Source organism: Heterodontus francisci, chromosome 26 (assembly GCF_036365525.1).
Source record: "Heterodontus francisci isolate sHetFra1 chromosome 26, sHetFra1.hap1, whole genome shotgun sequence".
Taxonomy (NCBI): domain Eukaryota; kingdom Metazoa; phylum Chordata; class Chondrichthyes; order Heterodontiformes; family Heterodontidae; genus Heterodontus; species Heterodontus francisci.
The window spans coordinates 69,119,938-69,144,138 of NC_090396.1; the positions used below are offsets into that span (position 1 = coordinate 69,119,938).

The 24,201-nt window shown below is 43.7% G+C and overlaps 1 protein-coding gene across 6 annotated transcripts in view; it reads left to right on the forward strand.

Moving 5' to 3' along the window:
* Positions 1 to 24,201, forward strand: part of cep112 (centrosomal protein 112) — a 669,222-nt gene that overhangs the window by 164,350 nt on the left and 480,671 nt on the right. The window lies entirely within an intron of this gene.

Below are 24,201 nucleotides of genomic sequence, written 5' to 3' on the forward strand. Positions count from 1 at the left end.
AAAGAAAAGGTTGCACTGCTGCAATGGACCTGTGAGTATGGACACCACAAAGTGCAGCACAATACTCATAATAGATGAGGAAGTCCCAGGTTTGAATCCAGTCTGCACTGAAAGCTAATCTCAATTAGGGAAATAGTTGAGATGCTGTATTTCACCTTGATGCTTCCAAATTATAAAGGGACAAATCAGCTTGGGTTTCTACACCTGCTTGCAATTCAGTGACACTGGCTGAAAAGTGGATGTTAGGTAAGAGCAGGATTGGGCTACGGTTTAATGTGCATGACTGGACCCTGCCCTTTATACTTGTATATGAAGAATGGTCATTTTGTGTGAAGTACTGAAGGGGTGCTGGTACCCATGGAACTGAAACTCAGCAAAAGTCAGCAGCTTCACAAGAAGAGCAGATAGAAGTGGACAGACCAGGGATGGGAAAGTTACATGCATTTGTTTGAATCTTGTGGGAATATCGTGTTGGCTGAGGACTCACTGCAAAAATGCAGAAAAGTTAAAGTCCATGTCAACTGATTGTGATGAAGTGTTTAATCTGGAGTGTACAAGCTAATTCTGAATGTTATAAAGTGAGGTAACTGCTGTGCCCTTTTCTCTCAAGTTTCATGCTGGAGGTGAGCTGGGGCAGATTTGTACAGAATTCTGTTTGTGATAATGAAATAGGGCTGTTGCCTTTGCTCATTCTAAAACTGAAAGAGGAATCTAGAGAGGATAGGAGGTTTATATAAAAGAAACGCCATGTGTATTCACTCAAGGGGCCTCCCTAGCACAGGCTTAATTTTTTTATAAAAACAAAATACTGCGGATGCTGGAAATCTGAAATAAAAACAAGAAATGCTGGAAATACTCAGCAGGTCTGGCAGCATCTGTGGAGAGAGAAGCAGAGTTAACGTTTCAGGTCAGTGACCCTCCCTCAGAGCTGGCAAATATTAGAAAGGTTTTAAGCACGGAAAGTGGGGTGGGGCAAGAGATAACAAAGGAGAAGGTGTAGCTACGACAAGGTCAAATAGAATAACCAACCAGAAGGTCATGGAGCAAAGACAAACAATATGTTAATGGTGTGTTGAAAGACAGAGCATTAGTACAGATAGGATGTTAATGGACTGAAAACTGAACAGCCACAAGTACAAACATGAAAAAAACAGTGGGTAGGCAAACTGAACAAACTAAGATAAAATAAACACAAAAGAAAAATGAAAAAGAAAAAATAACTAAAAATAAAATTAAATGGGGGGCCTGTCATGCTCTGAAATTATTGAACTCAATGTTCAGGCTGTAGTGTGCCTAATCGGCAAATGAGATGCTGTTCCTCAAGCTTGCGTTGATGTTCACTTGAACGCTGCAGCAATCCCAGGATAGAGATGTGAGCATGAGAGCAGTGGGGAGTGTTGAAATGGCAAGCTACCGGAAGCTCGGGGTCATGCTTTCGGACTGAGTGGAGGTGCTCCGCAAAGCGGTCACCCAGTCTGCGTTTGGTCTTCCCAATGTAGAGGAGACCACATTGTGAGCAGCGAATACAGTATACTACATTGAAAGAAGTACAAGTAAATTGCTGCTTCACCTGAAAGGAGTGTTTGGGGCCTGGAATAGTGAGGAGAGAGGAGATAAATGGGCAGGTATTACACCACCTGCAATTGCAGGGGAAGGTGCCGTGGGAAGGGGACGAGGTAGTAGGGGTAATGGAGGAGTGGATCAGGGTGTCGCGGAGGGAACGATCCCTTCGGAATGCTGACAGGGGAAGATGCGTTTGGTAGTGGCATCATGCTGGAGGTGGGGGAAATGGCGGAGGATGATCCTTTGGATATGGAGGCTGATGGGGTGGAAAGTGAGGACAAGGGGAACCCTGTCGCGGTTCTGGAAGGAAGGGGTGAGGGTAGAGGTGCGGGAAATGGGCCAGACACGGTTGAGGGCCCTGTCAACCACAGTGGGGGGGAATCCTCGGTTGAGGAAAAAGGAAGACATATCAGAAGCGCTGTCATGGAAGATAGCATCATCAGAGCAGATGCGTCAGAGACGGAGAAACTGGGAGAATGGAATGGAGTCCTTACAGGAGGCAGGGTGTGAAGAAGTGTAGTCGATGTAGCTGTGGGAGTCGGTGGGCTTATAATGGATATTAGTAGTCAGCCTATCCCCAGAGATGGAGACAGATAAGTCGTGGAAGGGAAGGGAAGTGTCAGAGATGGACCATGTAAAGGTGAGAGAAGGGTGGAAATTAGAAGCAAAGTTGATGAAGTTTTCCAGTTCGGGGCGGGAGCAGGAAACTGCACCAAAACAGTCATCAATGTACCGGAAAAAGAGTTGGGGGAGGGGACTTGAGTAGGACTGGAACGAGGAATGTTCGACATATCCCACAAAAAGACAGGCATAACTAGGACCCATGCGGGTACCCATAGCAACAACCTTTACTTGAAGGAAGTGCGTGGAGTTGAGGGAGAAGTTGTTCAATGTGAGAACAAGTTCAGCCAAGCAGAGGAGGGTGGTGGTGGATGGGGACTGGTTGGGCCTCTGTTCAAGGAAGAAACGGAGAGCCCTCAAACCGTCCTGGTGGGGGATGGAGGTGTAGAGAGATTGGATGTCCGTAGTGAAGAGGAAGCAGTGGGGCCAGGAAACTGGAAATTGTCAAAATGACGTAGGGTGTCAGAAGAGTCACGGATGTAGGTGGGAAGAGACTGGACCAGCGGAAAAAAGATAGAGTCAAGATAGGAAGAAATAAGTTCAGTGGGGCAGGAGCAGGCTGACACAATGGGTCTGCCGGGACAGTCCTGTTTGTGGATTTTGGGAAGGAGGTAGAAGCGGCTGTCTGGGGTTGCGGGACTATGAGGTTGGAAACTGTAGAGGGAAGATCTTCAGAGGAGATGAGGTCAGTGACAGTCCTGTGGACAGTCGCTTGATGTTCGGTGGTTGGGTCATGGTCCAGGGGGAGGTAGGAAGAAATGTCTGAATGTTGGCGCTGAGCCTCTACAAGGTAGAGGTCGGTACGCCAGACAACAAGAGCACACCCTTGTCTGCAGGTTTGATGACCATGTCGGGGTTAGACCTGAGAGAACGGAGTGCCTCAAGTTCAGAGGGGGACAGGTTAGAGTGAGTGAGGGGGAAGCAGAGAAATTCAGATGATCAATGTCTCGCCGACAGTTTTCAATGAAAAGATCAAGAGTGGGTAAGAGGCCAGGGGGAGGGGCCAGGTAGAGGGAGAATGCTGGAGGCGGGTGAATGGGTCTGCTGGTTGGGGGAGGACTCATGGTCAAAGATGTGAGCCCAGAGGCGGAGGCAACAGAAGAAGAGCTCAACGTCATGCTGAGCGTGAAATTCATTGAGGTGGGGGCATAAGGGGATAAAACTGCGACCTTTGCTGAACGTTCAGCATCAGACAGGGGGAGGTCAGAGAGGGATAGTGAATACACGGCAAGGGGTCAGATCAGAAGGGGTGGGGTCAGAGGGAAGTGAAGGGGAAGAAAGATCTGGAGGGGCATTAGTCCCCATCAGCTGCTGGAGCTTGCGTTCCTTGACACCTGAAAGGAAGAAAAAAAGTTTTTTGTTAATGCGTCGGTTGATTTTTTTTATCCAAGAATATAGTTTATTCATAAAAATCTGTATAAAAAAAAAAAAAAAAATAAAAATAAAATACATTACAAAACAGTTCAAACTTGACATTTTAGAAAGATCAGATTCCTTCGATACAGAATGTGAGTTTCCTCACAACTCTTGCCATTCCATTTTACATGCAATGAACATTTGCAGCAAAAACGTATTTGGTACATACAGCCCAAGGGGTTTTACATGGGTTCCAGACCCTCGGTATACTTTGTGGATGGGGTGCCAATCAAGCGGGCTGCTTTGTCCTGGATGGTGTCGAGCTTCTTGAGTGTTGTTGGAGCTCCACACATCCAGATAAGTGGAAAGTATTCCATTACACTTCTGATTGAGCCTTGTAGATGATGGACAGGCTTTGGGGAGTCAGGGGGTGAGTTACTTGCCGCAGGATTCCTAGCCTCTGACCTGCTCTTGTAGCCACGGTATTGAACTGGCTACTCCAGTTCAGTTTCTGGTCAGTGGTAGCTCCTCGGATGTTGATAGTGGGGGATTCAGCGATGGTAATGCCATTGAATGTCAAGGGGAGATGGTTAGATTCTCTCTTGTTGGAGATGGTCATTGCCTGGCCCTTGTGTGGCGCAAATGTTACTTGCCACTTATCAGCCCAAGTCTTGCTGCATTTCTACACGGACTGCTTCAGTATTTGGGAATCGGGGAAAACTCTCCGCTGGTTGTCGTCATACCTAGCACAAAGGAAGATGGTTGTGGTTGTTGGATGTCAATCATCTCATTCCCAGGACATCACTGCAGGAGTTCCTCAGGGTAGTGTCCTAGGCTCAACCATCTTCAGCTGCTTCATCAATGACCTGCCCTTCATTATAAGGTAAGAAGTGGGGATGATCACTGACGATTACACAATGTTCAGCACCATTCGCAACTCTTCAGAAACTGAAGCAGCCCGCGTCCATATGCAATAAGACTTGGACTACATCCTGGCATGGGCTGATGAGTGGCAAGTAACATTCATGCCACTCAAGTGCTAGGCAATGACCATCTCCAACAAGAGAGAATCTAACCATCTCCCCTTGACATTCAATGGCATTACCATCTCTGAATCCCCCACTATCAACATCTTGGGCGTCACCATTAACCAGAAACTGAACTGGACCAGCCACATAAATACTGTGGCTACAAGAACAGGTAAGAGGCTGGGAATTCTGCGGCGAGTAACTTGCCTCCTGACTCTCCAATGCCTGTTCACCATCTACAAGGCACAAGTCAGGAGTGTGATGGAATACTCTTCACTTGCCTGAATGGGTGCAGCTCCAGCAACACTCAAGAAGCTCGACACCATCCAGGACAAAGCAGCCCACTTGATTGGCACCCCATCCACCACCTTCAACATTCACTCCCTCCACCCCTGATGCACAGTGGCAGCAGTGTTTACCATGTACAAGATGCACTGCAGCAACTCACCCAAGGCTCCTTAGACAGCACCTTCCAAACCTGCGATCTCTACCACCTAGAAAGACAAGGGCAGCAGATGCATGGGAACACCACCACCTGCAAGTCCCCCTCCAAGCCACACACCGTCCTGACTTGGAACTATTTCGCCGCTCCTTCACTTACACGGGGTCAAAATCCTGGATCTCCCTTCCTAACACCCCAAGGACTGCAGTGGTTCAAGAAGGCAGCTTACCTTCTCAAGGGCAATCAGGGATGGGCAATAAATGCTGGCCTAGCTAGTGACGCCCACATCCCATGAATGAATAATTAAAAAACACAAAAGTAAATCTTGAGTGGTTTATGCATTTCATATGAATTATAATATTTTGCTCCTAATCTTGCTTTCCACTGTTTATTTTTTAGCTTTTTATTTGAAATTTTGAAATGATGTAGGAAAAGCTACCAAAAGTGATTTGGGAGTATATCCATGCAAAAATGCAGATAAAGAATAAAAAGTGATCATGTCACACAATATACACCGGAATCACATAGTAACAATATCAAACTTGATTACAAGTTTGTAATAGGCGAATAACTGAAGTAAGATTTGGCCAATCACCAGTATTGTGAAAAGATTTAAACTGAGGTAAGAATCAAAGTAGCGAGAGCCCTGAGAAAGATTCAGATGTAGAGAACTATGAATGGCATATCCAGGGCCTAAACTGGATGGAGTAATTGGGAGCAGGTCAACAGAGGGAGCTCAGACACCTAGAGAAAGCAGAGGGAACTTCCTTCCTCCAGCCCCTACAACCTTTGGTCTCTTTGCTCCTATCCAAAGCAATTTTGCAAAGCCTTTAACATGAATTACATTTGAAGTGTAGTCACCATTATGTTGGGAAGTCAAGGGTTCTACTTCTGATTATCCAAGGACACCTGTGATCAGCATGTGGCTTTCCAGTAAATGTAGGATTATGCATTGATTGGAGTGTGTTTCACAACATGAACACATTGAGAGGTGTAGCAATACCATAACTTTCAAAAGCAAAACTGAGGTTTGTGTTTCTCATATAAATACCTGTAATATAATTCCCTCCAGTTTAATGCATTTACAGTCGATCACTGTTTTTTAAGCTCCTCTATACATTTTAGTTGGTGTACTAAAATGCCAGTTTCACTCATCTCAAAAAATGTTAGCAATGGTATAGCCTGATAATAAAAACAGAAAATTCTGGATGCATTCAGCAGGTCAGGCAGCATTTGTGGATAAACACATGGGTTAAGATTTCAGATTGTCAGATCTTGAAAGACCATTGCCCTGAAACATTAATTTGGTTTCTCTCTGCACAAACACTGCCTGGTTTGCTGAGTGTTTCCACAGGTTCTGCTTTTATTTCAGATTTTCATTATCTGCAATATTTTGTTTTTTGTATTGCTTGGTAATTTTGACAGTATTCACTGTTTGAAATTTATTTATTTTTATTTAGAGATACAGCACTGAAACAGGCCCTTCGGCCCACCGAGTCTGTGCCGACCAACAACCACCCATTTATATTAACCCTACAGTGATCCCATATTCCTTACCACCTACCTACACTAGGGGCAATTTACCATGGCCAATTTACCTATCACCTGCAAGCCTTTGACAGTGGGAGGAAACCGGAGCACCCGGTGAAAACCCACGCGGTCACAGGCAGTACCCATAATTGAACCCGGGTCCCTGGAGCTGTGAGGCTGCGGAGCTAACCACTGCGCAGTGGAATTTGGAAATGAACCTCCTCCATCTTCCCCCACTCCCACCTTCACTGCAGCTTGAGGTGATGGTGTTCCCACTACATTTCTCCTTGTTCTTGGTGGTGGAGGCCTTAGGGAGAGGAGTAACTGTCAAAGCAATCTCAATGAGTTGGTGTAGTGCATACTTCAGATTGCAAATATTGCAACTGGTGGTAGTGGAGGGGATGGATATTGAGTTCAATGTCGTGCATTATTCAAACTAACTGCGCTGTCCTGGATGGTGTCAAGTTTCTTGAGTGCTGTTGTGACTTCACCCACCAAGGCTGGGTAGTGAGTATTACATCACACTTCTGAATTGACCCGTGTAGATAGGGGAGAGGGGGTGGGGGGGTGGAGAGTTAGAAGGTGAGTCACTTTTCACAGAGCACCTAACCTCTAACCTGCTTTTATAGCCATGGTGTTGATCTGGCTGTTTCAATGCAACTTCTGGTCAATGGCCATCCCTAAGATGTTGATCGAGGAATTGGTGACGGTGATGTCATTGAAAATTGAGCAATAGAGACTGGGCTTTCTCTTGTCTGAGATGTTGTAACATGGCACTTGGATAGTACAAATGTGCCCTGCCACTTATTAGCCCGATCTCTCAATGTTATCTAGGTCCGTCTGTAGGCTGGCAAGGGCTGCTTCATTATCATTGGAATTATGAATGGAGCTGAACAAATAGTCAGTAATGAACAAATACTCCACTTCTGATGGAGTACAGTCAATAATGAAGTAATTGAGAACATTTCCCTGAGGAGCTGCTGCAGTGATGTTCTGGGGTTGTGATGACTGGCCTCCAACAACCACAACATCTTCCTTTGCGTCAGGTGTTACTGCACAAACTTGACCACCCACCATTGATTTCAATTATGAAGGGCTGTATGATGCTCTGGGCAAATGCTACCTTGATGTTGAAGGTAGCTCCTTTCACTCTCCTTTGGCATTCAGCTCTTGCAATTTCCTACTTGGTCTCCTACTCTTGACATTGCTTATTTGTTGCATTTCATTTGACATAATTTGAAATAAATAAGATTTTGAATTGACAAAAATATTCTGGTATTGCAGAATTTAAATATGATTACATACAAAGACAATAGATTTAGGCTTATGACTGGAATAAATATTTCAGCTTAATAGTTCTTGCTGATGTACACCCTCCCCCCCATCCACCTATTCTTATCTGCTTTGGAAAATATGTTTGTGCCATGTAGCTGTGCATTAGATTACATTATCAATGCTGCTCTTTGGCTGACCCACAAGGAAGGAAGCTTGAGTGATTTTTAGATTCTTGAACTGCCCTTTGAAAAGCTGTATGTTACTGCTCAATGCTATAGCCACATATAACTGAGAAAGGGAATCAGCCTTTTATCATCCTCATTTTTTGCACAGAGCAGGAAATGTTAATTATCACCTTTGATGGGTTAAAATGAAAGTGATAGCTATAAACTTCCTATTGCCCAGTATAAACAGTCTGTTGGAAATGTGCAAACAGGTGTGCTAAAGTGAAAGAGGCATTGACAGCTTTGCTTTGAGATGGAATCTTGTTGGGGGTTTGCATTACAAAGGGTGGTCATTTTGTTTCTATTTTGGGCAAGTGGTCCAAGGAGATTATCAAACTGACAGTGTTAGGTTACCATACCACACCACAAGTGTTTCAGTTACATTCCTTGAATAAATGGTTGTAAAAGAGATGTGATGTCACCCATCGGATAACTTGAAAGTCACCATGTTCTTGCAACTTTGCAGCCAGTGTGTCTCAGCAGTGATCTTTCACTGTCATGACCGTCTTCTGAATCCTAATACATGTTACTGTCAAAAAATATTAGATTAAAATGTACTAATAGGGCGGATAGGTTAATTTTTTTTTGTGTCTGTGAGTGTGTGCAAAGTAATTATTCCCATTCTATATCCTCTTTTCATGTATTCGTGGAGAATACACAGTAACAAGGCTGTTATTATGCTGTCCGCTGCTGGGAGGTGTGGAAGTGATGTCTGCATAACTTCTCCAAATTTCCGTCCCTTATTGTGGGGAAATGTCTGACTTCCACTTAATCTATGGGATGTGTCGGTGTGTGCTTTAACTCTTGGACTGCGAGTAGGTCCTAGCAAATTCCAGCCTCCCAGCACCAGACTATATTTTTAAATTTTCTATTTAATACGACACTGAGATGAGAGCAAACATTAAACGATAATTTTTGATGCTACTTTTCACTTATTTTAGTTTTTCACTTTTTCTATTAATTTCTCTCCCCTCTTCTGCTGGAGGGGTTATTGCTCACTGGGTGCAGTAATACTGGCAGCACTTACTCTCTCTAGTGTCTTGCTCAATTGACTATAATTGACATGGTTGACAGGTTTTTTTCAGGTGGGGTATCACAGCTGACCCAGTCTGTCTTCACCTAATGTTGAGATCTGTGAACTCAATGAACTGGAGTAGCTACTCTGCCGAAATAAGTCTCTGAGTTGGGGCCCTGCCAAAGTAATGGCAGGGTGCAAAGGAAATGGATAAGTGGAATGTTTAAACTTTATAAAAACATATAGAATATATAGATTAGACAGGAAAAAATAAAAGTATAGACGGAATAGGAACATAGGACATAGGAAATAGGAGCAGGAGTAAGCCATTCAGCCCCTCAAGCCTGTTCTGCCATTCAACTAGATCATGGCTGATTTACCTCAATGCCATTTTCCTGCACTATCCCCATATCTGTTGATATTAATATCTAGAAGTCTCTGTCCTGAATATACTCAATGACTGAGCCTCCACAGCCCTCTGATATAGAGAATTCCAAAGATTCACCACCCTCTGAGTGAAGAAATTCCTCCTCATCTCAGTCCTAAATGGCCTGTCTCTTATTCTGAGCCTGTGTCCCCTGGCTCTCGATCCCACAGCCAGGGGAAATATCCTTCCTGCATCTATCCTGTCGAGCCCTGTCAGAATTGTGTATGTCTCAATGAGATCACCTCTCATTCATCTAAACTCTGGAGAATACAGGGCCAGTCTCCTCAAAATCTCCATATAGGACAATCGTGCCATTCCAGGAATTAGTCTGGTGAACCTTTGTTGCTCTCCCTCTTTGGAAAGTATATCCTTCCTTAGGCAAGGAGACCAAAACTGTACACAGTGCTCCAGGTGTGGCCTCACCAAGGCTCTATACAAGTGCAACAAGACTTCTTTACTTCTGTATTCTTATCCTCTTGCAATAAAGGCCAACATACCATTTTCCTTCCTAATTACTTGCTGCACCTGCATGTTGGCTTTCAGTGACTTATGAACAAGGAGACCCAGGTCCCTTTGGACATCAACCCTTCCCAATCTATCTCCATTTAAGAAATACTCTGCATTTCTGTTTTTCCTACCAAAGTGGATCCCTTCACATTTTTCCACATTATATTCCATCTGCCTTTTCTTATTTTTATTTTGTTTTATTTTGTTCCATCTTTTTTACCATGTGCCTACCTACTTGTTTTTTTATGTTTGTGCTTTTAGCTAGGGCTGCTCATTATTCTGTCATTAACACACCCTCTGCACTAATGCTTTGTCTTTCACCAAACCATTAGCACATTCTGTTTGCCTTTTCCCCAATGACCTCCTTGTCAGTTAATCTCTCCAGCCCTCTGTCCTATCACGCACTATCCCTTTTGTTCTTTTTTCCCCCCACCCCGCTTTACTTGCTTAAAACCTATCACATTTGCACTTACCTTCCGGGAGTGGAGCGGAGCAGACCTGTGGGGAGAACGCCGAGAGCAGAGCCGATAAATTGAACTCGAGGATCAAGGCCCATGCACTTACCTTCCGGGAGCGGAGCGGATCAGTGGGGAGAACGCTGTGAGTGGAGCCAATAAATTGAACCTGAGGATCAAGGCCCATGCACTTACCTTCTGGGAGCGGAGAGGAGTGGACCTGTGGGGAGAATGCTGAGAATGGAGCCGATAAATTGAATGCGAGGATCGAGGCCCATGCACTTACCTTCTGGGAGCGGAGAGGAGTGGACCTGTGGGGAGAATGCTGAGAATGGAGCCGATAAATTGAACGCGAGGATCGAGGCCCATGCACTTACCTTCTGGGAGCGGAGAGGAGTGGACCTGTGGGGAGAATGCTGAGAACGGAGCCGATAAATTGAACCCGAGGATCGAGGCCCAGTCACTTACCTTCCCGGAGAGGAGCGGACCTGTGGGGAGAACACCGAGAGCGGAGCCGATAAATTGAGCCCGAGGATCGAGGTCCAGTCACTTACCTTCCGAGAGAGGAGCGGAGGGCAGTCCAGATGCGCCAGAGTTTGAAAACGTAGTGAGCGGTGCCGTCACAGGAAAGCTGAAAGGTGATTGGTTAGTGAGTAACTGCTGTTTGGGAATAACTCTAAATAGCTGGGTAAGTAACTAAAAGTAAAGGGAAAGGTCTACAGTTTTTTTTAATATAGTAGATAGTGTTTTTTTTTGAGGGAATCAAGGTCCCGAGTGTAAATAATCTAATTTTTGGGTCAGTTAAATGGATGAATTAAGGGATGTCATGGCAGGGCAGCTAGGCAATGTGGAGTGCTCCTCCTGTGCAATGTGGGTAGTCAGGGACACTTCCAGTGCTCAAGTCGAACACTAGTGCAGGAAGTGTCTCCAGCTGCAGCTACTCGAAATCCGCCTTTCTGATCTGGAACGGCGGGCTGGCGACACTGTGGAGCATCCGTGAGGCTGATCATCGTGGATGTCATGCACAGGGAGGTGGTCACACCGCAGGTAAAGTCTGCTCAGGCAGAAAGGGAATGGGTGACCGCCAGGCAGAGTAGAAGAACTAGGCAAGTAGTGCAAGAGTCCCCTGGGTCCATCTCCCTATCTAACAGATTTTCCACTTTGGATACTGTTGGGAGAGATAGCTTCTCGGGAATGCAGCATGCCAAGTCTGTGGCACCACGGTTGGCTCAGCTGCACAGGACGGGAGGAAAAGGAGTGGAAGAGCTATAATGAAAGGGGATTCTATCGTAAGGGGTACAGATAGGCATTTCTGTGGTCAAGGATGTCACGGAGCGGCTGCAGGACATTCTAAAGGGGGAGGATGAACAGTCAGAGGTCGTGGTACACATTGGTACCAACGACATAGGTAGAAAGAGGGATAAGACCCTGCAACAAGAATTTAGGGAGCTAGGTAGCAGAATAAAAAAAACAGGACCTCAAAGGTTGTAATCTCTGGATTACTCCTGGTGCCATGTGCTAGTAAGTATAAGAATAGGAGAATAGAGCAGATTAATGCATGGCTGAGGAGATGGTGCAGGAGGGAGGGCTTTAGGTTCCTGGATCACTGGGTCTGTTTCTGGCAAAGGTGGGAGCTGTACAAGTTGGATGGGTTGTACCTGAACCGGAACGGGACCAACATCCTTGCTGGGAGTTTTGCTAGTGCTGTTGGGCGGGGGGGGGGGGGTTTAAACTAATTTGGCAGGGGGATGGGATACAGAGTACAGTAGGGGGTGATGCACAGTCAAATATAGAAGAGAAACTGAGTCAGTCTGGAAGACAGAGCAAATATAGACCTGTTAAGGCACAAGTGAAAAATGCAAGGCTGGATTGCATCTATTTTAATGCAAGGAGTCTTACTAGTAAGGCAGATGAATTGAGGGCATTAATTAGCACATGGGATTATGATATTATTGCTATCACAGAGACATGGTTGAGGGAGGGGCAGGACTGGCAGCTCAATATTCCAGGGTACAGAATATTCAGGCGTGACAGGGGAGGGGGTAAAAGAGGAGGTGGCATTGCACTGTTGATCAAGGAGTCACTTACTGCAGTAAGGAGGGATGATATCTTACAAGGCTCCTCAAATGAGGCCATATAGGTAGAACTTAGAAACAAAAAGGGGGCAATCACTTGGCTGGGAGTGTAGGATACAGGGAGAGATAGAGGAGCAGATATGTAGGCAAATCTCAGAGAATGTAAAAATAGGGTAATAATAGTACGGGATTTCAACTTCCCCAGTATCAACTGGGATAGTCTGAGTGCAAAAGGCTTAAAGGGGGCAGAATTCTTAAAATGCATACAGGAGAGTTTTTTGAGCCAGTAGATAGAAAGTCCTACAAGAGAAGGAACAGTACTGGACCTAATCCTAGGGAATGAAGCCGGACAAGTGGTAGAAGTGTCAGTGGGGGAGCATTTCAGGGATGGTAACCATAACTCTGTAAGATTTAAGGTAGTTATGGAAAAGGACAAAGATGGACCGGAAATAAAGGTACTGAATTGGGGGAAGGCCGATTTCAATATGATAAAACAGGATCTGGCCAAAGTGGTCTGGGAGCAGCTATTTGTAGGAAAGGCTACATCAGACCAGTGGGAGTCATTCAAAGAGGAAATAGTGAGAGTTCAGAGCCAACAGGTGAAGGGTAGGACCAACAAGGCTTATGGCAGATTCAGAGCACTGAAAACAGCGGAGGCCCTAGAGGAGTATAGAAAGTGTAGGGGGGTACTGAAAAAAAAATTACAGGCCGGTGAGTAACATCAGTGGTTAGGAAACTATTGGAAAAAATTCTGAGGGACACGATTAATCTCCACTTGGAGAGGCAGGGATTAATGTGGGATAGTCAGCATGGCTTTGTCAGGGGGAGATTGTGTCTAACTAACTTGATTGAATTTTTCGAGGAGGTGACTAAATGTGTAGATGATGGTAAAGCAGTTGATGTAGTCTACCTGGACTTCAGTAAGACTTTTAATAATGTCCCGCATGGGAGATTGGTTAAGAAGGTAAGAGCCCATGGGATCCAGGGCAATTTGGCAAATTGGATCCAAAATTGGCTTAGTGGTGGGAGGCAGAGGGTGATGGTTGAAGGTTGTTTTTGCGAGTGGAAGCCTGTGACCAGTGGTGTACCACAGGGATCAGTGCTGGGAACCTTGCTGGTTGTAGTGTACATTAATGATTTAGACGTGAATATAGGAGGTATGATCAGTAAGTTTGCAGAATGCATGAAAATTGGTGGTATCGTAAATAGTGAGGAGGAAATCCTTAGATTACAGGATGATATAGATGGGCTGGTAAAATGGGCAGAGCAGTGGCAAATGAAATTTAATCCTGGGAAGTGTGAGGTGATGTATTTTAGGAGGACTAACAAGGCAAGGGAATATACAATGGATGGTAGGACCCTAGGAAGTACAGAGGGTCAGAGGGACATTGGTGTACTTGTCCATATATCACTGAAGGCAGCAGCACAGGTAGATAAGGTGGTTAGGAAGGCACATGGGATGCTTGCCTTGATTAGCCGAGGCATTGAATATAAGAGCAGGGATGTTCTGATAGATCTGCATAAATCGCTGGTTAGGCCATAGCTGGAGTACTGTGTACAGTTCTGGTCACCACACTATAGGAAGGATGTGATTGCACTGGAGAGGGAGCAGAGGAGATTCACCAGGATGTTGCCTGGACTGGAGCATTTCAGCTATGAAGACAGATTGAAAAGGCTAGGGTTGTTTTCCTTAGAGCAGAGAAGGCTGAGGGAGGACATGATTGAGGTATACAGAATTATGAGGGACATTGATAGTTTAGATAAGAAGAAACTTTTTCCCTTAGCGGAGGGGTCAATAACCAGAGGGCATAGATTTAAGGTAAGGGGCAGGAGGTTTAGAGGGAATTTGAGGAAAACAATTTTCACCCAAAGGGTGGTTGGAATCTGGAACGCACTGCCTGAAGAGCTGGTAGAGGCAGGAACCCTCACAACATTTAAGCAGTATTTAGATGAGCACTTGAAATGCCATAGCATCCAAGGCTCTGGTCAGGTGCTGGAAAATGGGATTGGAATAGCTAGGTGCTTGATGGCTGGTACGGACACGATGGGCTGAAAAGCCTGTTTCTGTGCTGTATAACTCTGACTCTATGACATTCTAACCTTTGCCAGTTCTGACGAAATGTCATCAACCTGAAACGTTACCTCTGTTTCTGTCTCCACAGATGCTGCCAGACCTGCTGAATATTTCCCGCACTTTCTGTTTTTATTTCACATTTCCAGCATCTGCAATATTTTCCTTCTATTATATTGGAAATATTACATTTGGTCCCCGCATCCAAATCATTGATATTGATTGTGAAGAGCTGGGGAGCAAGCACTGATCCTTGTGGTACCCCACTACTCACAGCCTGCCAACCTGAGAATGTCCCATTTATTCCCGCTGTCTGTTTTCTGTCCATTAACCAATTCTCAATCCGTGCCAGTATATTGCCCCCAATCCCATGTGATCTAATTTTGCTTACTAACCTCCTGTGTGGGACCTTATCAAAAGCCTTCTGAAAATCCAAAATACACCACATCCACTGGTTCGCCCTTATCTATTCTGCTAGTTACAAGCTCAAAAAACTCCAACCAGTTTGTCAAACATGAGTTCCCTTTCATAAATCTATGTTGACTCTGCCCAATACTACCATTATTTTCTAAGTGTCCAGTTATCTCTTCCTTTATAATAGATTCTAGCATTTTCCCTACCACTGATGTCAGGCTAATAGTAGTCTCCTGTTTTCTTTCTCCATCCTTCCTTAAATAGTGGGGTTTCATTTGCTATATTCCAATCTGCAGGAATAGGGCGGCACAGTGGCGCAGTGGTTAGCACCGCAGCCTCACAGCTCCAGCGACCCGGGTTCAATTCTGGGTACTGCCTGTGTGGAGTTTGCAAGTTCTCCCTGTGTCTGCGTGGGTTTCCTCCGGGTGCTCCGGTTTCCTCCCACAAGCCAAAAGACTTGCAGGTTGGTAGGTAAATTGGCCATTATAAATTGCCCCTAGTATAGGTAGGTGGTTGGGAAATATAGGGACAGGTGGGGATGTGGTAGGAATATGGGATTAGTGTAGGATTAGTATAAATGGGTGGTTGATGGTCGGCACAGACTCGGTGGGCCGAAGGGCCTGTTTGAGTGCTGTATCTCTTAAAAAAAAAAACTGTCCAGAATCTCTAGAATTTTGAAAGATGACCACCAAAGCATCCACTATCTCAACTGCCACCTCTTTCAACACTGGGATGTAGGTCATCAGGTGCAGGGGATTTATCAACTTTCAGTCCTGTTAATTTCTCCAGCATTGTTTTTACTGATACTAGTTTCTTTCACTCTCAATAGTCCCTTGGTTCTCTCGTATTCATGGGAGGTTTTTTGTATCTTTCTCTGTGAAGACAGGCACAAAGCAATTTTTTAGTTTCGCTGCCATTTCCTTATTCCCCATTATAAATTATGCTGTATCTGCCTATAATGGGCCCACATTTGTCATTGCTAATCTTTTCCTTTTATAGTCCGTTTTTATGTTTCTCACTAGTTTACGTTCATATTCTATTTTCTCTTTCTTTATCTGTTTCTTGGTCCTCCTTTGCTGAATTCTAAAATGTTCCCAATCCTCAGGCTAGTTACTTTTTTGCAACTTTATAAGCCTCTTCGTTTGATCTAATGCAATCTTTAACTTCTCTTGTTAGTCATGGTTGAATCATCTTTCCTGCTGGGTTTTATGCCTCAAAGGAATGTAAATTTGTTGTAAACCCATGTATTCTTTAAATACTAGCCATTGCCTGTCTACAGTCACACCTTTCAATGTAGTTTCCCAATTTGCCCCTCATACCTTCATAGTTTTCTTTGTTTGGATTTAAGACCCAAGTTTCGGATTGAATTAGATCACTTTCACAGCTTAATGTAAAATTCTATCATATTATGGTCACTCTTCCCGAGAGGCTCCTTTGTAATGAGATTATTAATTAGCCCTTTCTCATTGCACAATACTAGATCTAAAATAGCTCATTCTCTAGCTGGTTCCTCACCATACTGTTCGAGAAAACTATCTTGTGTACATTCCAGGAAGTCGGCCTCCACAGCATTAGTGCTAATTGGGTTTACCCAGTTAATATGTAGATTGAAATTCCCCATCATTACTGTATTAACCTTGCTACATGCACCTGTAATTTCCTGATTTATACCATGCCCTACATTACCACTGCTGTTTTGGTGGCTTATAAACAACTCCTACCAATGTTTTCTGCCTGTTGCTGTTTCTTAGCTCCACCCAAACTGATTCAACATCTTGATCTTCCAATCCAAGATCCTCTCTCACTAATGTGCTGATCTCATCCTTTATTAGCAGTGCTCCATGTTGCTTAACTTTGTGTTCCAAAGAGGTTTCAGGATAGAACAGAATCCTGAATAAGTTGACAGATTGGGAGGACCGCATTGATAACAGGGAAGTACTTGTAGAAATAAAGACTGGTGTGCCGCACATTAATAGACACATTTCAATAAGAGTGTAAAGTGCCTCATTCCTTAATTTTCCTGTTGACATATAAATGCCAGTTAAAAAAAAAACAACTTCTAGATACCTTCCACTCCCTCAGCTACTATCATGGTATGCTTCAGCATTAGTCTGCACAGATTTACAAATCATCAGCACAATATAGTGTACAAATCAACTGCAGAACATTTATTCGAGCCATTGTGCGCTTTCTGAATATTGTCAGTTTGTTATGCTCCAGGGCTTATCCTTTTGTGTTTTCTTTTTGTTGCAGCCTGACATCTAATCTATGTGCTTCTATAATAGGAGTAAATGTACTGCCTGAATGTAGAGTTTCTGTAATGTTCTGTTGGTGATTCCGTTGGCCCTTTTACCTGTTCATGTTGTGGTCTATTAAAATAACCCTGCAGCTATGCATCTGCTGCTACAATGGCTGCCTGGCAGTGCTCAGTTTCTGGCATGTCTACTGTCTATTGGAGAAGGATGCTTTATTGACCAGATGTGTCATTGCATTGAGAAACAACTGCTTTGTCCATTAGAATCTGCTGCATGCGCGAGGGCATTCACTGCACATTTAAGATGATGTGTGTGAGAGGAGAATTTTGAACAACTGTTGCACAAGGTTTGCTCAGTGTCTTCTCCCAGAATGTTGACTGCAGCCAATAAAACATCTTGAAGATAAGAATCCAAGACTACTACATCAGGGGGATTCAATATTGGTTATGGAAGTAAAATGTTCTTCCATTCTAGAGCAAGAAAAATGTTAGAATGTTGCATTAAATAACCACCTTCAAGCACTACCTTCATTGCATGATCTGCTCTGTGATGTTAGGGTGAATGTGTAACTCTGTGTGACAGTCACTCATAATGTTACATGACAAGACCGTTATTGTACCAGCATTGAGTGAAGAGGAAGCCACTGGTTTCACAGTCCTCCACTTTGCTATCCATTCCATAGATTGTATCCTCCCTTTCTTGACTCCTTTTTAAGTAGTGCTTCTAGTGCCTGGTGATTGAAGTAGCATGTTTTTGGCTTTGCAGACTGTGTGGTGCTGTAAAATGCCGAGTCAACAGATTTTTCCTGTTATTTGAGGGATTTGAATGTGTGTTCTGTGCACTCAACAAATACAACTCTGCATTCATCATTGTGCTTCCCCATTGGATGGCCCACTGTTTCAATATTAATGTACATGCTTAAATGAACCTACTGGAATCAGTAAAATTAAGAGCTAAACAGCTTTCTCTGTATAGTCCAAAAACCTCAAGTAACACTCTTAACTCTCGATTAGCACACCAACAGCAATTTCTAAGCCATTATATCAGCAGGGAACCAGATTCATGCAGAATGCAGATTTTATTTGTTGTATCCAAGGATTTACGCCCAGTACCAGCAAATAAATGGCAGACAGAATCACCATCAAAACAAACCAATGAAATTTGCAACACAAGCATTAGTGGTCTTCATCATCCTTTTTGTTTATTAATAGATGTTCATGGGCAGTAAATTGCTTTGTCTCGCATCTGCTGTGCATTTGTTTGTTCTTATTAAAAACAGCATTTTCAAAAGCTCCAAGAGCTCTGTCAGAGAGTTGAAAAACATGTATGAACAGCATGTAATAACTGATTAAAAGTCAACAGTTTTATGCAAGCCTCCAGCTCTGAATGTTAAGGGTAAAGTACCTTTTTTAGTGGTTTTGTGCTTGCTTGTCTAAAGGAGTGATGTCAATCTAGGCAAATAGCAAATTACTTCCACTCAGTCAGCAATGAGTATTCTAAATGTGGGTGCAGTAAGACCAGATGGAGATTAAAACTCCCTGAACTCTGCCCCAGCAATGTGACGAAACCCCAATGCTTAGAAGTGCACTTCCTTCTGCACTAGTCATTTCCCACCCACCCATATTCAGGGTCTTTTTAAGTGAGATAACCCAATTTAGTGCCAGTGTGGAGGCAGTTTGGTGCTGAGTAATTGCTGACGAGGAGCTGGGATCGATTGGAAAGACATTTCATGTAGGACCCTAATAACTGTGAAGAGAGGAGTCACAATGAGTTGGAATTGAACCCAAGTTGCTGAGGTAATGGCACATTATATTAACTTGCAGCACAGTCCAGTTTCCATGTTAAAGTACTTTACCAGCTTAAAAACGTTATTTTCCCTTTCACTTCTCCGTGTGTGTCCGTTCCCTGTCACGTATCATCTGCAATGAGCGGGTGAGGGGTTTGCTCTCAAATCTTTTACATTGTTGCTCCAAACTACCCTCTAGCCTGGGAGTTTCTTCCAAAAGTCTCCACAACTATCATTATAGATTCTATTTTTCTCTTTCTCATAGGGCATAGAGTCAGTGCCATAGTCATTACAGTACAGAAGGAGGCCATTTGGTCCATCGAGTTCATGCTGGCTCTGTAGAGCAATCCAGTCAGTCCCATTCCCCCGCTCTATCCCCATAGCCCTGCAAGTTTATTTCCTTCAACTGCCTATCCAATTTCCTTTTGAAATCATTCATACTCTCCACTTCCACCACCCACGTAGGCAGCAAGTCCCAGATCATTACCACACGCTGCATAAAAAAGTTCTTCCTCGCATCTTTCCTACATCTCTGGCGCGTTCTCTCTCTCTCGTTCTCTCTCTCGTTCTCTCTCTCGTTCTCTCTCTCGTTCTCTCTCTCGTTCTCTCTCTCGTTCTCTCTCTCGTGCTCTCTCTCGTGCTCTCTCTCGTTCTCTCTCTCTCGTGCTCACTCTCGTTCTCTCTCTCTCGTGCTCACTCTCTCTCTTGCTCTCCCTTTCTTGCCCCCCCTCGTTATCCACGGAGCCCAGGCCTTCGTTACCTTACCTTCTGCCTTTGTGGCAGTATATTTAACCTGTACCTGAAATGTCTCCTTAAAGATCACCCACTGTTCCCTTACAGGGAAGTTGGCGCTTTTCCAATTTAGAAGTTCTAATTGAGATTGTTCCTTGCTCTTTTCCATTACTAATCTAAACCTTATGATACAATGATCACTTTTACCCAAATATTTCCCCTCCCACTCCCCCCCCCCCCCCCCCCCATCCCCACCCCACCCCAGACGTTTGGTCCACTTGACCCACCTCATTCCCCAGCACCAGATCCAGCAATGCCTCCTTCTTGGTTGGACTGAGAACATACTGGTCAAGAAAGTTCTCCTGCATACTTTTCAGGAATTCCTCCCCTTCCTTACCCTTTACTCTAACCTTATCCCAATCAATATTTTTTCCCTAATGTCACCATTCCTGTAGTTCTTGCACATCTCTGTGACTTCACTGCAGATTTTCTCCTCACTCTCACTCTCACTATTTGCAGGCCTATAGAATACCTCCCCCTAGTAGCATGATCATATCCTTTTTGCTCCTCAACTCTAACCAAATGGATTCTGTCTTTGCCCCCTCATGGACATCTTACCTTTCCAACACTACAATGTCTTCCTTATTCAGTACTGCCACCACACCTCCCTTTTTTCCCTCCCCTATCTTTTCTGAACACTTTGTATCCTTGAATATTAAGCGCCCAGTCCTCACCATTTTAAGCTGTCTTTCCATTATTGCCAGTACATCATGTTCCCACACAGCTATTTGTGCTTGTAGCTCACCAACCTTATTCACCACACTTTGTGTGATTACATGCATGTATTGTAAACCTGTGTTTGTATTTCTCATAGTCCTTCTTAGTCTGCTCCTACCGAATATGGTGCAACCTCCTTGTCTCGAACTATCCAACACTCTACCCTTTCTGCAGCTTATTCCTCTTCTCTACTTCTATTTGCTGGTGTCCAACCCCCTGCCAATTTAGTTCAAATCCTTCCCAGTCACACTAGTGAACCTCCCTGCAAGCACATTGGTCCTAATCCTGTTGAGGTGCACCTGCCCCAGAACTGGTTCCAATGTTCCAAGAATCTGAGCCCTGCTTCCTGCACCAAGCCTCAAGCCATGCATTAAGTCTTTTCCTATGTCTACTCTCGCTAGCACATGGCATTGGGAGTAATCTGGAGATTGCTACCTTTTGAGGTCCTTTTTTTATCTTTTCTCACTAGCTCCTAAAAATCTGACTGTAGGATCTCAATACCTGCTGTCTCTCCATTGTTGGTACTGACATGTACCACAACTTCTGGCTCACTCCTTTCTCCCTGCAGAATATTCATGATGTCCTTTACCTTGGCACCAGGGAAGCAACAGACCTCATAATGATGGTTACAGAAAGGCCTGTCTGACCCCAAACTATGGATTCACCTATTTCTGCTCTTCGTTCCCTCCTGTGCAGTCCCTTGCCCATTGGTGTCATCGTCTAGACTGCACTCCTTCAAGTTGTCATCACTGCCAGTAGTCTCTGATGCTGAGTACCGGTTTGAAAATGGCACATACCCTGAAGACTCCTACACTTCCTGTCTCTTCATACTCTTCTGAATGGCCACTCATCTACTATGCTGAACTCTCACTGCCTGTGGGGTGACCACCTCCCAGACATATGATCCAGGAAACTCTCATCTTCCCTGATGCTCCGCAGTGTCTCCAGCTGCCTCTCAAGCTCCGAAATCCTGAACTCAAACTCAAGCAGCTGGACACACTTCCTACACATGTGGTCCCCCAAGACACATGAAGTATCTTGAATTTCCCACATGGCTCAGAAATTGTAAGCAACCAGTCTCAAACAAAGAATCTGTATTCCCTCTTTTAGAATCTAGTTAGTAGCTTCTTTATACTATTAATTTTAATTAATGCCTCTGGACCTGCTCTGTGCTAATATTCATTAATTCACTTACTGTTATACTTGCCTCAGTTGAAATTTTATTAATTAGTTTAACTAGTTAAGCTATACATTTAACTTTATAGTTCCCTGGTCCTAGTTTAAACCACTGCCTTAGTTTTAAAACAAACGAAATAGTCACCAACGAATCACCTCCCTGCTGTCCTCTGACATCACTCCTTGCTTTTTTGGAAATATACCGATCAGGTCCGCTCTGTTCCTCTATACACTCTCTCTTTTATTCCCCACTGCTGGTGTCTGATCAAGGTTTTCTTGCACTCCCTCTCCGTATCCCTCTCCCTCCACTGCCATTTCAGAACTTCATCTGGTTTACAGAATATGTGTTTGTCTTTTAATCTGGGATGTACCCTTAGAAGAGCTTAAATTGTGGGAAAGTTCTTGAATGACAATTGATGGGCTGCAGGCTGTGATCTGGTTCAGTACCGTGCTCATCCTGTTAGCTGAAATGCTATGGTTTAATTGATTCAGCTTAAAAGTTCCAAAGTCATTTAAAAGTCATCCCCCACTCACACTGACATACATACATATTGCACGGAATTGTAGACTGATATCAGGGGTGATGAGAGAGAACGAGGATTGAAGGAAATCTAGTAACCAACAATGCTGCCTGTTACAGATGACAAGTTTTCAGAGCTACATGAATGCAAGTTCACTTGTTTTGGTCGATACATTTCCATTAATAGGTGGAAATCTGCCTTGTGTTAGCTTAATTTCTCACATGTTACACAAGACCTTGAATATTCCTGTAATGTCTTGAAAAGCAATAATCTTCGCCGTGCCCTATTCCAGCCATTTGACAGTATCTTGCGGTTGGATATTCTCCACAGACATGGGAGTTCTGAGCCAGACCTGACAAAATGGAAGATTTCTCGAGATGAATAATAAAATGAAACAGCTTGCATAGTGTAATGCAAATATAGTGTTCCCTTTGACAACTGCAAGATTGATCAATCAGATCATGATCCTGTCTGAGCCCCTCAGTTTCCGTATTGCTATGTAATGGCATTTTACATCATTTTTGTGTTCTCAAACTCTTCTGCATTTCTTGTTTTTATTTCCTCCTACATGCAGACATTACTTTTGTAGCTGTACTGTGGTGTGCTGTTATTCCTAAGCTGTTTGCAGTTCTTGTTTAGTAAGTCACATGTGGAACCATTTGTGCTATTTAGTTTATTTTTATTCTTTCATCAGATGTGAGCCTTGCTGGCAAGGCCAGCATTTGTTGCCCATCCTAATTTCCCTTGAGAATTGATTACTTGGAGAGGGCACAATTGATTGTAACTTGTGTAGCTTGTGTTGGACAGAAATAAAGAATAGGATAAGGGCAGGTAGGGATGTCTGAGTACCAAACACTGGCAGAGCCATTTCAGAAAGCTCCTTGTGACACTGCTACTAGCTGACATGCTTTAATTAATGCAGTTAACATTTAATATAATTTAAAACTGCCATTAAATTGAAACTAAAATTACAATGCTCCTAAAGGAAATGAGCAGGGCTTGGAAGGCATACCGTGTAACACACACAACTGGGATTGTCGTTGGGGAAAAACCAACTCTTTTAGAAGTAATTTTAAATTCTTGATTTAGGAATGATCACATTTCTGTGTACAATAATTCTACATAAAGAATATGTTCTTCTCTTTTCTCCTCTGCTTCTCCCCTCCACAAATCCCCAAAATGGATCTGGTTACCCCAGTTATATTTGCAGTCATCTAAAAGAAAGTGAGTTGTTTACTCTTAAGATTTATGTGTGTGATGTTCGGGTTAATGATGGACAACCACCTGGTGTACTATAAATCTTTAGAGGTAATTTTCATTATTAGGCTATTGTGGTGGCAGTTTAGCATTTCATATTGGGGCTTTAGCTTCATAAAATCCCCTTGGATACCATGCTTGTCATGCGATGCAGTTTGAGAAAGATTATCTGAAATCACTATACAGAAAGGGGGCATATGTGCATAATATATTGAAAGAAGTGACCATATTCACATTGGTATTCACATGCACTGCCATGGGATAAATAATACATAAGTTGACCTAAATCATTTTTTTTTTCATTCTTTCATGGGATGTGGATGTCGCTGGCAAGGCCAACATTTGTTGCCCATCCCTAATTGCCCTTGAATTGAGTGGCTTGCTAGGCCATTTCAGAGGACAGTTAAGAGTCAACCAATAAAATAAAAGCAAAATACTGCAGATGCTGGAAATCTGAAATAAAAACAAGAAATGTTGGAAATACCCGGCAGGTGTGGCAGCATCTGTGGAGAGAGAACAGAGTTAATGTTTCAGGTCTGTGACCCTTCTTCAGAACTGACAAATATTAGAAATGTAAAAGATTTTCAGTAAGTCAAGCGGGAGGTGGGGCAAGAGATAACAAAAGAGAAGGTGTTGATAGGACAAGGTCACAGAGAATAATTGACCAGAAGGTCATGGAGCAAAGGCAAACGGT